General features: G+C 38.0%; 24 non-coding genes across 24 annotated transcripts; all 24 read right to left on the bottom strand.

Moving 5' to 3' along the window:
- Positions 1 to 654: 654 nt before the first annotated feature.
- Trnap-ugg (transfer RNA proline (anticodon UGG)) lies at positions 655 to 726 on the bottom strand. Its single transcript has one exon. It is a non-coding gene; the product is annotated as a tRNA-Pro (tRNA).
- Positions 727 to 880: 154 nt separating this feature from the next.
- Positions 881 to 952, bottom strand: Trnap-ugg (transfer RNA proline (anticodon UGG)). Its single transcript has one exon. It is a non-coding gene; the product is annotated as a tRNA-Pro (tRNA).
- Positions 953 to 1,783: 831 nt separating this feature from the next.
- Trnap-ugg (transfer RNA proline (anticodon UGG)) lies at positions 1,784 to 1,855 on the bottom strand. The gene has a single exon. It is a non-coding gene; the product is annotated as a tRNA-Pro (tRNA).
- A 379-nt stretch (positions 1,856 to 2,234) lies between these two features.
- Positions 2,235 to 2,306, bottom strand: Trnap-ugg (transfer RNA proline (anticodon UGG)). The gene has a single exon. It is a non-coding gene; the product is annotated as a tRNA-Pro (tRNA).
- Positions 2,307 to 2,686: 380 nt separating this feature from the next.
- Positions 2,687 to 2,758, bottom strand: Trnap-ugg (transfer RNA proline (anticodon UGG)). The gene has a single exon. It is a non-coding gene; the product is annotated as a tRNA-Pro (tRNA).
- Positions 2,759 to 2,912: 154 nt separating this feature from the next.
- On the bottom strand, positions 2,913 to 2,984 carry Trnap-ugg (transfer RNA proline (anticodon UGG)). Its single transcript has one exon. It is a non-coding gene; the product is annotated as a tRNA-Pro (tRNA).
- Positions 2,985 to 3,137: 153 nt separating this feature from the next.
- Positions 3,138 to 3,209, bottom strand: Trnap-ugg (transfer RNA proline (anticodon UGG)). The gene has a single exon. It is a non-coding gene; the product is annotated as a tRNA-Pro (tRNA).
- Positions 3,210 to 3,589: 380 nt separating this feature from the next.
- Positions 3,590 to 3,661, bottom strand: Trnap-ugg (transfer RNA proline (anticodon UGG)). Its single transcript has one exon. It is a non-coding gene; the product is annotated as a tRNA-Pro (tRNA).
- Positions 3,662 to 3,815: 154 nt separating this feature from the next.
- Trnap-ugg (transfer RNA proline (anticodon UGG)) lies at positions 3,816 to 3,887 on the bottom strand. The gene has a single exon. It is a non-coding gene; the product is annotated as a tRNA-Pro (tRNA).
- Positions 3,888 to 4,266: 379 nt separating this feature from the next.
- On the bottom strand, positions 4,267 to 4,338 carry Trnap-ugg (transfer RNA proline (anticodon UGG)). Its single transcript has one exon. It is a non-coding gene; the product is annotated as a tRNA-Pro (tRNA).
- Positions 4,339 to 4,492: 154 nt separating this feature from the next.
- Trnap-ugg (transfer RNA proline (anticodon UGG)) lies at positions 4,493 to 4,564 on the bottom strand. The gene has a single exon. It is a non-coding gene; the product is annotated as a tRNA-Pro (tRNA).
- A 380-nt stretch (positions 4,565 to 4,944) lies between these two features.
- Positions 4,945 to 5,016, bottom strand: Trnap-ugg (transfer RNA proline (anticodon UGG)). The gene has a single exon. It is a non-coding gene; the product is annotated as a tRNA-Pro (tRNA).
- A 154-nt stretch (positions 5,017 to 5,170) lies between these two features.
- Positions 5,171 to 5,242, bottom strand: Trnap-ugg (transfer RNA proline (anticodon UGG)). The gene has a single exon. It is a non-coding gene; the product is annotated as a tRNA-Pro (tRNA).
- Positions 5,243 to 5,621: 379 nt separating this feature from the next.
- Trnap-ugg (transfer RNA proline (anticodon UGG)) lies at positions 5,622 to 5,693 on the bottom strand. The gene has a single exon. It is a non-coding gene; the product is annotated as a tRNA-Pro (tRNA).
- A 154-nt stretch (positions 5,694 to 5,847) lies between these two features.
- Trnap-ugg (transfer RNA proline (anticodon UGG)) lies at positions 5,848 to 5,919 on the bottom strand. Its single transcript has one exon. It is a non-coding gene; the product is annotated as a tRNA-Pro (tRNA).
- A 154-nt stretch (positions 5,920 to 6,073) lies between these two features.
- Positions 6,074 to 6,145, bottom strand: Trnap-ugg (transfer RNA proline (anticodon UGG)). The gene has a single exon. It is a non-coding gene; the product is annotated as a tRNA-Pro (tRNA).
- Positions 6,146 to 6,525: 380 nt separating this feature from the next.
- Positions 6,526 to 6,597, bottom strand: Trnap-ugg (transfer RNA proline (anticodon UGG)). The gene has a single exon. It is a non-coding gene; the product is annotated as a tRNA-Pro (tRNA).
- A 154-nt stretch (positions 6,598 to 6,751) lies between these two features.
- Trnap-ugg (transfer RNA proline (anticodon UGG)) lies at positions 6,752 to 6,823 on the bottom strand. The gene has a single exon. It is a non-coding gene; the product is annotated as a tRNA-Pro (tRNA).
- A 604-nt stretch (positions 6,824 to 7,427) lies between these two features.
- Trnap-ugg (transfer RNA proline (anticodon UGG)) lies at positions 7,428 to 7,499 on the bottom strand. Its single transcript has one exon. It is a non-coding gene; the product is annotated as a tRNA-Pro (tRNA).
- Positions 7,500 to 8,105: 606 nt separating this feature from the next.
- Positions 8,106 to 8,177, bottom strand: Trnap-ugg (transfer RNA proline (anticodon UGG)). Its single transcript has one exon. It is a non-coding gene; the product is annotated as a tRNA-Pro (tRNA).
- Positions 8,178 to 8,331: 154 nt separating this feature from the next.
- On the bottom strand, positions 8,332 to 8,403 carry Trnap-cgg (transfer RNA proline (anticodon CGG)). Its single transcript has one exon. It is a non-coding gene; the product is annotated as a tRNA-Pro (tRNA).
- Positions 8,404 to 9,235: 832 nt separating this feature from the next.
- Positions 9,236 to 9,307, bottom strand: Trnap-ugg (transfer RNA proline (anticodon UGG)). Its single transcript has one exon. It is a non-coding gene; the product is annotated as a tRNA-Pro (tRNA).
- Positions 9,308 to 9,461: 154 nt separating this feature from the next.
- Positions 9,462 to 9,533, bottom strand: Trnap-ugg (transfer RNA proline (anticodon UGG)). Its single transcript has one exon. It is a non-coding gene; the product is annotated as a tRNA-Pro (tRNA).
- A 379-nt stretch (positions 9,534 to 9,912) lies between these two features.
- Positions 9,913 to 9,984, bottom strand: Trnap-ugg (transfer RNA proline (anticodon UGG)). Its single transcript has one exon. It is a non-coding gene; the product is annotated as a tRNA-Pro (tRNA).
- Between the last annotated feature and the right edge of the window lie 398 nt (positions 9,985 to 10,382).

Genomic DNA, 10,382 nt, shown 5'->3' with positions numbered 1-10,382 from the left:
TCCATTTAATTCATGTAAAACAAGTAATTGAACAAAGTATATGGGGTTTGCTACGATCATAATGAAAAATGAAAGACATCGGGCTCGTCCGGGATTTGAACCCGACACCTCTCGCACCCAAAGCGAGAATCATACCCCTAGACCAACGAGCAAGAGACAATAGTTACTTCATAGCACAGATTGTTAATATACAGTGAAGTAAGTCCATTTAATTCATTTGAACCCGGGACCCCTCGCACCCAAAGCGAGAATCATACCCCTAAACCAACGAGCCAGACACAATACTTACTTCATAGCACAGATTGTTAATATACAGTGAAGTAAGTCCATTTAATTCATGTAAAACAAGTCAATTAACAAAGTCTCTTTATAAATATCATCAAAAAGTATGGGGTTTGCTACGATCATAATGAAAAATGTAAGACATCGGGCTCGTCCGGGATTTGAACCAGGGACCTCTCGCACCCAAAGCGAGAATCATACCCCCAGACCAACGAGCCAGACACAATACTTACTTCATAGCACAGATTGTTAATATACAGTGAAGTAAGTCCATTTAATTTATGTAAAACAAGTCAATTAACAAAGTTTCTTTATAAATATCATCAAAAAGTATGGAGTTTGCTACGATCATAATGAAAAATGTAAGACATCGGGCTCGTCCGGGATTTGAACCCGGGGCCTCTCGCACCCAAAGCGAGAATCATACCCCTAGACCAACGAGCCAGACACAATACTTACTTCATAGCACAGATTGTTAATATACAGTGAAGTAAGTCCATTTAATTCATGTAAAACAAGTCAATTAACAAAGTTTCTTTATAAATATCATCAAAAGGTATAGGGTTTGCTACGATCATAATGAAAAATGTAAGACATCGGGCTCGTCCGGGATTTGAACCCGGGACCTCTCGCACCCAAAGCGAGAATCATACCCCTAGACCAACGAGCCAGACACAATACTTACTTCATAGCACAGATTGTTAATATACAGTGAAGTAAGTCCATTTAATTCATGTAAAACAAGTCATTGAACAAAGTTTCTTTATAAATATCATCAAAAAGTATGGGGTTTGCTACGATCATAATGAAAAATGTAAGACATCGGGCTCGTGCGGGAATTTTACCCGGGACCTCTCGCACCCAAAGCGAGAATCATACCCCTAGACCAACGAGCCAGACACAATACTTACTTCATAGCACAGATTGTTAATATACAGTGAAGTAAGTCCATTTAATTCATGTAAAACAAGTCAATTAACAAAGTTTCTTTATAAATATCATCAAAAAGTATGGGGTTTGCTACGATCATAATGAAAAATGTAAGACATCGGGCTCGTCCGGGATTTGAACCCGGGACCTGTCGCACCCAAAGCGAGAATCATACCCCTAGACAAACGAGCCAGACACAATACTTACTTCATAGCACAGATTGTTAATATACAGTGAAGTAAGTCCATTTAATTCATGTAAAACAAGTCAATTAACAAAGTCTCTTTATAAATATCATCAAAAAGTATGGGGTTTGCTACGATCATAATGAAAAATGTAAGACATCGGGCTCGTCCGGAATTTAACCGTGGACCTGTCGCACCCAAAGCGAGAATCATACCCCTAGACTAACGAGCCAGACACAATACTTACTTCATAGCACAGATTGTTAATATACAGTGAAGTAAGTCCATTTAATTCATGTAAAACAAGTCAATTAACAAAGTCTCTTATTAAATATCATCAAAAAGTATGGGGTTTGCTACGATCATAATGAAAAATGTAAGACATCGGGCTCGTCCGGGATTTGAACCCGGGACCTCTCGCACCCAAAGCGAGAATCATACCCCCAGACCAACGAGCCAGACACAATACTTACTTCATAGCACAGATTGTTAATATACAGTGAAGTAAGTCCATTTAATTCATGTAAAACAAGTCAATTAACAAAGTTTCTTTAAAAATATCATCAAAAAGTATAGGGCTTGCTACGATCATAATGAAAAATGTAAGACATCGGGCTCGCCGGAATTTGAACCCGTGACCTCTCGCACCCAAAGCGAAAATCATACCCCTAGACCAACGAGCCAGACACAATACTTACTTCATAGCACAGATTGTTTATATACAGTGAAGTAAGTCCATTTAATTCATGTAAAACAAGTCAATTAACAAAGTTTCTTTATAAATATCATCAAAAAGTATGGGGTTTGCTACGATCATAATGAAAAATGTAAGACATCGGGCTCGTCCGGGATTTTAACCCGGGACCTCTCGCACCCAAAGCGAGAATCATACCCCTAGACCAACGAGCCAGACACAATACTTAGTTCATAGCACAGATTGTTAATATACAGTTAAGTAAGTCCATTTAATTCATGTAAAACAAGTCAATTAACAAAGTTTCTTTATAAATATCATCAAAAAGTAGAGGGTTTGCTACGATCATAATGAAAAATGTAAGACATCGGGCTCGTCCGGGAATTTTACCCGGGACGTCTCGCACCCAAAGTGAGAATCATACCCCTTGACCAACGAGCCAGACACAATACTTACTTCATAGCACAGATTGTCAATATACAGTGAAGTAAGTCCATTTAATTCATCTAAAACAAGTCAATTAACAAAGTTTCTTTATAAATATCATCAAAAAGTATGGGGTTTGCTACGATCATAATGAAAAATGTAAGACATCGGGCTCGTCCGGGATTTGAACCCGGGACCTCTCGCACCCAAAGCGAGAATCATACCCCTAGACCAACGAGCCAGACACAATACTTACTTCATAGCACAGATTGTTAATATACAGTGAAGTAAGTCCATTTAATTCATGTAAAACAAGTCAATTAACAAAGTCTCTTATTAAATATCATCAAAAAGTATGGGGTTTGCTACGATCATAATGAAAAATGTAAGACATCGGGCTCGTCCGGGATTTGAACCCGGGACCTCTCGCACCCAAAGCGAGAATCATACCCCCAGACCAACGAGCCAGACACAATACTTACTTCATAGCACAGATTGTTAATATACAGTGAAGTAAGTCCATTTAATTCATGTAAAACAAGTCAATTAACAAAGTTTCTTTATAAACATAATCAAAAGTATAGGGTTTGCTACGATCATAATGAAAAATGTAAGACATCGGGCTCGTCCGGGATTTGAACCCGGGACCTCTCGCACCCAAAGCGAGAATCATACCCCTAGACCAACGAGCAAGACACAATACTTACTTCATAGCACAGATTGTTAATATACAGTGAAGTAAGTCCATTTAATTCATGTAAAACAAGTCAATTAACAAAGTTTCTTTATAAATATCATCAAAAAGTATGGGGTTTGCTACGATCATAATGAAAAATGTAAGACATCGGGCTCGTCCGGGATTTGAACCCGGGACCTGTCGCACCCAAAGCGAGAATCATACCCCTAGACCAACGAGCAAGACACAATACTTACTTCATAGCACAGATTGTTAATATACAGTGAAGTAAGTCCATTTAATTCATGTAAAACAAGTCAATTTACAAAGTTTCTTTATAAATATCATCAAAAAGTATGGAGTTTGCTACGATCATAATGAAAAATGTCAGACATCAGGCTCGTCCGGGATTTGAACCCGGGACCTCTCGAACCCAAAGCGAGAATCATACCCCTAGACCAACGAGCCAGACACAACACATACTTCATAGCACAGATTGTTTATATACAGTGAAGTAAGTCCATTTAATTCATGTAAAACAAGTCAATTAACAAAGTTTCTTTATAAATATCATCAAAAAGTATAGGGTTTGCTACGATCATAATGAAAAATGTAAGACATCGGGCTCGTCCGGAATTTGAACCCGGGACCTCTCGCACCCAAAGCGAGAATCATACCCCTAGACCAACGAGCCAGACACAATACTTACTTCATAGCACAGATTGTTAATATACAGTGAAGTAAGTCCATTTAATTCATGTAAAACAAGTCAATTAACAAAGTTTCTTTAAAAATATCATCAAAAAGTATAGGGCTTGCTACGATCATAATGAAAAATGTAAGACATCGGGCTCGCCGGAATTTTAACCCGTGACCTCTCGCACCCAAAGCGAGAATCATACCCCTAGACCAACGAGCCAGACACAATACTTACTTCATAGCACAGATTGTTTATATACAGTGAAGTAAGTCCATTTAATTCATGTAAAACAAGTCAATTAACAAAGTTTCTTTATAAATATCATCAAAAAGTATGGGGTTTGCTACGATCATAATGAAAAATGTAAGACATCGGGCTCGTCCGGGATTTTAACCCGGGACCTCTCGCACCCAAAGCGAGAATCATACCCCTAGACCAACGAGCCAGAAACAATACTTACTTCATAGTACAGATAATTATTATACAGTGAAGTAAGTCCATTTAATTCATGTAAAACAAGTCAATTAACAAAGTTTCTTTATAAATATCATCAAAAAGTATAGGGTTTGCAACGATCATAATGAAAAATGTAAGACATCGGGCTCGTCCGGGATTTTAACCCGGGACCTCTCGCACCCAAAGCGAGAATCATACCCCTAGACCAACGAGCCAGACACAATACTTAGTTCATAGCACAGATTGTTAATATACAGTTAAGTAAGTCCATTTAATTCATGTAAAACAAGTCAATTAACAAAGTTTCTTTATAAATATCATCAAAAAGTAGAGGGTTTGCTACGATCATAATGAAAAATGTAAGACATCGGGCTCGTCCGGGAATTTTACCCGGGACCTCTCGCACCCAAAGTGAGAATCATACCCCTAGACCAACGAGCCAGACACAATACTTACTTCATAGCACAGATTGTCAATATACAGTGAAGTAAGTCCATTTAATTCATCTAAAACAAGTCAATTAACAAAGTTTCTTTATAAATATCATCAAAATGTATGGGGTTTGCTACGATCATAATGAAAAATGTAAGACATCGGGCTCGTCCGGGATTTGAACCCGGGACCTCTCGCACCCAAAGCGAGAATCATACCCCTAGACCAACGAGCCAGACACAATACTTACTTCATAGCACAGATTGTTAATATACAGTGAAGTAAGTCCATTTAATTCATGTAAAACAAGTCAATTAACAAAGTCTCTTATTAAATATCATCAAAAAGTATGGGGTTTGCTACGATCATAATGAAAAATGTAAGACATCGGGCTCGTCCGGGATTTGAACCCGGGACCTCTCGCACCCAAAGCGAGAATCATACCCCCAGACCAACGAGCCAGACACAATACTTACTTCATAGCACAGATTGTTAATATACAGTGAAGTAAGTCCATTTAATTCATGTAAAACAAGTCAATTAACAAAGTTTCTTTATAAACATAATCAAAAGTATAGGGTTTGCTACGATAATAATGAAAAATGTAAGACATCGGGCTCGTCCGGAATTTGAACCCGGGACCTCTCGCACCCAAAGCGAGAATCATACCCCTAGACCAACGAGCAAGACACAATACTTACTTCATAGCACAGATTGTTAATATACAGTGAAGTAAGTCCATTTAATTCATGTAAAACAAGTCAATTAACAAAGTTTCTTTATAAATATCATCAAAAAGTATAGGGTTTGCTACGATCATAATGAAAAATGTCAGACATCAGGCTCGTCCGGGATTTGAACCCGGGACCTCTCGAACCCAAAGCGAGAATCATACCCCTAGACCAACGAGCCAGACACAACACATACTTCATAGCACAGATTGTTTATATACAGTGAAGTAAGTCCATTTAATTCATGTAAAACAAGTCAATTAACAAAGTTTCTTTATAAATATCATCAAAAAGTATAGGGTTTGCTACGATCATAATGAAAAATGTAAGACATCGGGCTCGTCCGGAATTTGAACCCGGGACCTCTCGCACCCAAAGCGAGAATCATACCCCTAGACCAACGAGCCAGACACAATACTTACTTCATAGCACAGATTGTTAATATACAGTGAAGTAAGTCCATTTAATTCATGTAAAACAAGTCAATTAACAAAGTTTCTTTATAAATATCATCAAAAAGTATAGGGTTTGCAACGATCATAATGAAAAATGTAAGACATCGGGCTCGTCCGGGATTTTAACCCGGGACCTCTCGCACCCAAAGCGAGAATCATACCCCTAGACCAACGAGCCAGACACAATACTTAGTTCATAGCACAGATTGTTAATATACAGTTAAGTAAGTCTATTTAATTCATGTAAAACAAGTCAATTAACAAAGTTTCTTTATAAATATCATCAAAAAGTAGAGGGTTTGCTACGATCATAATGAAAAATGTAAGACATCGGGCTCGTCCGGGAATTTTACCCGGGACCTCTCGCACCCAAAGTGAGAATCATACCCCTAGACCAACGAGCCAGACACAATACTTACTTCATAGCACAGATTGTCAATATACAGTGAAGTAAGTCCATTTAATTCATCTAAAACAAGTCAATTAACAAAGTTTCTTTATAAATATCATCAAAATGTATGGGGTTTGCTACGATCATAATGAAAAATGTAAGACATCGGGCTCGTCCGGGATTTGAACCCGGGACCTCTCGCACCCAAAGCGAGAATCATACCCCTAGACCAACGAGCCAGACACAATACTTACTTCATAGCACAGATTGTTAATATACAGTGAAGTAAGTCCATTTAATTCATGTAAAACAAGTCAATTAACAAAGTCTCTTATTAAATATCATCAAAAAGTATGGGGTTTGCTACGATCATAATGAAAAATGTAAGACATCGGGCTCGTCCGGGATTTGAACCCGGGACCTCTCGCACCCAAAGCGAGAATCATACCCCCAGACCAACGAGCCAGACACAATACTTACTTCATAGCACAGATTGTTAATATACAGTGAAGTAAGTCCATTTAATTCATGTAAAACAAGTCAATTAACAAAGTTTCTTTATAAACATAATCAAAAGTATAGGGTTTGCTACGATAATAATGAAAAATGTAAGACATCGGGCTCGTCCGGAATTTGAACCCGGGACCTCTCGCACCCAAAGCGAGAATCATACCCCTAGACCAACGAGCAAGACACAATACTTACTTCATAGCACAGATTGTTAATATACAGTGAAGTAAGTCCATTTAATTCATGTAAAACAAGTCAATTAACAAAGTTTCTTTATAAATATCATCAAAAAGTATAGGGTTTGCTACGATCATAATGAAAAATGTAAGACATCGGGCTCGTCCGGGATTTGAACCCGGGACCTCTCGCACCCAAACGAGAATCATACCCCTAGACCAACGAGCCAGACACAATACTTACTTCATAGCACAGATTGTTAATATACAGTGAAGTTAGTCTATTTAATTCATGTAAAACAAGTCAATTAACAAAGTTTCTTTATAAATATCATCAAAATGTATGGCGTTTGCTACGATCATAATGAAAAATGTAAGACATCGGGCTCGTCCGGGATTTGAACCCGGGACCTCTCGCACCCAAAGCGAGAATCATACCCCTAGACCAACGAGCCAGACACAATACTTACTTCATAGCACAGATTGTTAATATACAGTGAAGTAAGTCCATTTAATTCATGTAAAACAAGTCAATTAACAAAGTTTCTTTATAAATATCATCAAAAAGTATGGAATTTGCTACGATCATAATGAAAAATGTAAGACATCGGGCTCGTCCGGGAATTTAACCCGGGACCGGTCGCACCCAAAGCGAGAATCATACCCCTAGACCAACGAGCCAGGCACAATACTTACTTCATAGCACAGATTGTTAATATACAGTGAAGTAAGTCCATTTAATTCATGTAAAACAAGTCAATTAACAAAGTTTCTTTATAAATATCATCAAAAAGTATGGGGTTTGCTACGATCATAATGAAAAATGTAAGACATCGGGCTCGTCCGGGAATTTTACCCGGGACCTCTCGCACCCAAAGCGAGAATCATACCCCTAGACCAACGAGCCAGACACAATACTTACTTCATAGCACAGATTGTTAATATACAGTGAAGTAAGTCCATTTAATTCATGTAAAACAAGTCAATTAACAAAGTTTCTTTATAAATATCATCAAAAAGTATGGGGTTTGCTACGATCATAATGAAAAATGTAAGACATCGGGCTCGTCCGGGAATTTAACCCGGGACCTCTCGCACCCAAAGCGAGAATCATACCCCTAGACCAACGAGCCAGACACAATACTTACTTCATAGCACAGATTGTTAATATACAGTGAAGTAAGTCCATTTAATTCATGTAAAATAAGTCAATTAACAAAGTTTCTTTATAAATATCATCAAAAAGTATGGAGTTTGCTACGATCATAATGAAAAATGTAAGACATCGGGCTCGTCCGGGATTTGAACCCGGGACCTCTCGAACCCGAAGCGAGAATCATACCCCTAGACCAACGAGCCAGACACAATACTTACTTCATAGCACAGATTGTTAATATACAGTGAAGTAAGTCCATTTAATTCATGTAAAACAAGTCATTGAACAAAGTTTCTTTATAAATATCATCAAAAAGTATGGGGTTTGCTACGATCATAATGAAAAATGTAAGACATCGGGCTCGTCCGGGAATTTAACCGTGGACCTCTCGCACCCAAAGCGAGAATCATACCCCTAGACCAACGAGCAAGACACAATACTTACTTCATAGCACAGATTGTTAATATACAGTGAAGTAAGTCCATTTAATTCATGTAAAACAAGTCAATTTACAAAGTTTCTTTATAAATATCATCAAAAAGTATGGGGTTTGCTACGATCATAATGAAAAATGTAAGACATCGGGCTCGTCCACGATGTGAACCCGGGACTTCTCGCACCCAAAGCGAGAATCATACCCCTAGACCAACGAGCCAGACAAAACACTTACTTCATAGCACAGATTGTTAATATATAGTGAAGTAAGTCCATTTAATTCATGTAAAACAAGTCAATTAACAAAGTTTCTTTATAAATATCATCAAAAAGTATAGGGTTTGCTACGATCATAATGAAAAATGTAAGACATCGGGCTTGTCCGGGATTTGAACCCGGGACCTCCTGCACCCAAAGCGAGAATCATACCCCTAGACCAACGAGCCAGACACAATACTTACTTCATAGCACAGATTGTTAATATACAGTGAAGTAAGTCCATTTAATTCATGTAAAACAAGTCAATTTACAAAGTTTCTTTATAAATATCATCAAAATGTATGGGGTTTGCTACGATCATAATGAAAAAGGTAAGACATCGGGCTCGTCCGGGATTTGAACCCGTGACGTCTCGCACCCAAAGCGAGAATCATACCCCTAGACCAACGAGCCAGAAACAATACTTACTTCATAGCACAGATAATTAATATACAGTGAAGTAAGTCCATTTAATTCATGTAAAACAAGTCAATTAACAAAGTTTCTTTATAAATATAATCAAAAAGTATAGGGTTTGCTACGATCATAATGAAAAATGTAAGACATCGGGCTCGTCCGGGATTTTAACCCGGGACCTCTCGCACCCAAAGCGAGAATCATACCCCTAGACCAACGAGCCAGACACAATACGTACTTCATAGCACAGATTGTTAATATACAGTGAAGTAAGTCCATTTAATTCATGTAAAACAAGTCAATTAACAAAGTTTCTTTATAAATATCATCAAAAAGTATGGGGTTTGCTACGATCATAATGAAAAATGTAAGACATCGGGCTCGTCCGGGATTTGAACCCAAGACCTCTCGCACCCAAAGTGAGAATCATACCCCTAGACCAACGAGCCAGACACAATACTTACTTCATAGCACTGATTGTCAATATACAGTGAAGTAAGTCCATTTAATTCATGTAAAACAAGTCAATTAACAAAGTTTCTTTATAAATATCATCAAAAGTATAGGGTTTGCTACGATCATAATGAAAAATGTAAGACATCGGGCTCGTCCGGGATTTGAACCCGGGACCTCTCGCACCCAAAGCGAGAATCATACCCCTAGACCAACGAGCCAGACACAATACTTACTTCATAGCACAGATTGTTAATATACAGTGAAGTAAGTCCATTTAATTCATGTAAAACAAGTCATTGAACAAGGTTTCTTTATAAATATCATCAAAAAGTATGGGGTTTGCTACGATCATAATGAAAAATGTAAGACATCGGGCACGTCCGGGATTTGAACCCGGGACCGGTCGCACCCAGAAGCGAGAATCATACCCCTAGACCAACGAGCCAGACACAATACTTACTTCATAGCACAGATTGTTAATATACAGTGAAGTAAGTCCATTTAATTCATGTAAAACAAGTCAATTAACAAAGTTTCTTTATAAATATCATCAAAAAGTATGGGGTTTGCTACGATCATAATGAAAAATGTAAGACATCGGGCACGTCCGGGATTT

This window comes from Euprymna scolopes, chromosome 2 (genome assembly GCF_053919585.1).
Source record: "Euprymna scolopes isolate OS-2025 chromosome 2, ASM5391958v1, whole genome shotgun sequence".
In the NCBI taxonomy this organism is placed as follows: Eukaryota; Metazoa; Mollusca; class Cephalopoda; order Sepiida; family Sepiolidae; genus Euprymna; species Euprymna scolopes.
The sequence above is the reverse complement of the archived record's forward strand: the minus strand, read 5'-3'. Positions and strand labels throughout refer to the sequence as shown.